Genomic DNA, 2,509 nt, shown 5'->3' on the forward strand with positions numbered 1-2,509 from the left:
ACTAGGTACTCCTAGCCACAAAGCCAATACCCCTTTGTCTAGTCTTTATATAGGCTGTAAACTGAATGAAAGACCTAGAGAAATTACGTGTTTTGTTCTAACCAGCAATGGCTACAGCTAAAAACTGAGCCTACCTTTACTTATCCGTCACTTCCTTTCCTTTTAAATTTGTGGTGAGCTGTGGACTTCAAGACATGTGAGCAAATGAACATTCTGTGAACAACACGGTGTTGAACAGGGCCCTGGCCTCATAGAACTGGATGGAGAGACCCTGTTCCTGCTACAGTGATAATACCACACATCCCCAGTGGACACACAATATACCCAGTGTCAAAGGATCCCAGCTACATATGCACACAACTTCATCAAGGGTGATGAGGAGAGAAAAAAAGGCATGAGGATGGGAGGTTTGGGTTCAAATGTGGATCTTAGACACCACAAGTAGTTGTATGAATGATGAGGATGGAGGGCATAACAAATACCTCTCACAAATAGCCATGAATCAAAGTAACAAACCCAGTCAAGACTAAAAGTAGGGGAGCAAGAAATAACAATTGAGTCAGTACAGTGTCCCAAATGCCATGCCAACACCAGAAAACTCAGGTGAGACAGGATCCACCTGTGATCATTGCCATCTTCTGGTGTAAAACATTGGCTTTTGCACTTCCGGTATTTAGCGGGAGTCCCAAACCTGCGGATCCCTGCCCGCAGAAGCTCTCTGCTCCCAAACCCCGTGGGAGAGAGACCTCACCGCCTGGACAGGTGGGCACTCCTGAGACTGCAGAGCGGAAGAGACCACCAACACTGCCCACCCCTGCTCACATCCCTGGCCCAAGAGGAAACTGTATACGGCCTCTGGGTTCCCGTAGAGGAGGGCCCAGGAGCAGCAGGTCCGCTGCTTCTGAGACACCGCCGGAACCTGAAGGGACCGACCGGATAAACAGTTCTCTGTACCCAAATCCCGGAAGAGAGGGAGAGCTAAACCATCAGAGAGGCAGACACACCTGGGAAACCAGAAGAGACTGCACTCTGCACACATTACTGATTCCAGAGGAAAACACCAAACGCCATCTGGAACCCTGGTGCTGGAAGCTCCTGGAAAGGGTGGCGCAGATCTTCCTGGTTGCGGCCGCCTCAGAGAGCTCATAAGCAACACCCCTCAAGCAAACTTGAGCCCGGGACCACAGGTAAGACCAACTTTTCTGCTGCAAGTGACCTGCCTGGTGAACTCAAGACACAGGCCCACAGGAACAGCTGAAGACCTGTAGATAGGAAAAACTACACGCCCAAAAGCAGAACACTCTGTCCCCATAACTGGCTGAAAGAAAACAGGAAAACAGGTCTACAGCACCCCTGACACACAGGCTCATAGGACAGTCTAGCCACTGTCAGAAATAGCAGAACAAAGTAACACTAGAGATAATCTGATGGCGAGAGGCCTTATATCCAAAATATACAAAGAACTCAAGAAGTTAGACCGCAGGGAGACAAATAACCCTATTAAAAAATGGGGTTCAGAGCTAAACAAAGAATTCACAGCTGAAGAATGCTGAATGGCTCAGAAACACCTAAAGAAATGTTCAACATCTTTAGTCATAAGGGAAATGCAAATCAAAACAACCCTGAGATTTCACCTCACACCAGTGAGAATGGCTAAGATCAAAAACTCAGGTGACAGCAGATGCTGGCGAGGATGCAGAGAAAGAGGAACACTCCTCCGTTGTTGGTGGGTTGCAGACTGGTACAACCATTCTGGAAATCAGTCTGGAGGTTCCTCAGAAAATTGGACATTGAACTACCTGAGGATCCAGCTATACCTCTCTTGGGCATATACCCACAAGATGCCCCAACATATAAAAAAGACACGTGCTCCACTATGTTCATAGTAGCCTTATTTATAATAGCCAGAAGCTGGAAAGAACCCAGATGCCCTTCAACAGAGGAATGGATACAGAAAATGTGGTACATCTACACAGTGGAATATTACTCAGTTATCAAAAACAATGACTTTATGAAATTCATAGGCAAAGGGATGGAACTGGAAAATATCATCCTGAGTGAGGTAACCCAATCACAGAAAAACACACATGGTATGCACTCATTGATAAGTGGCTATTAGCCCAAATGCTTGAATTACCCTAGATGCCTAGAACAAATGAAACTCAAGACGGAGGATCAAAATGTGAATGCTTCACTTCTTCTTTAAAAGGGGAACAAGAATACCCTTGGCAGGGAAGAGAGAGGCAAAGATTAAAACAGACACAGAAGGAACACCCATTCAGAGCCTGCCCCACATGTGGCCCATACATATACAGCCATTCAATTAGACAAGATGGATGAAGCAAAGAAGTGCAGGCCGACAGGAGCTGGATGTAGATCGCTCCTGAGAGACACAGCCAGAATACAGCAAATACAGAGGCGAATGCCAGCAGCAAACCACTGAACTGAGAATAGGACCCCCATTGAAGGAATCAGAGAAAGAACTGGAAGAGCTTGAAGGGGCTTGTAT

This window comes from Rattus rattus, chromosome 5, assembly GCF_011064425.1.
Source record: "Rattus rattus isolate New Zealand chromosome 5, Rrattus_CSIRO_v1, whole genome shotgun sequence".
Lineage (NCBI taxonomy): Eukaryota > Metazoa > Chordata > Mammalia > Rodentia > Muridae > Rattus > Rattus rattus.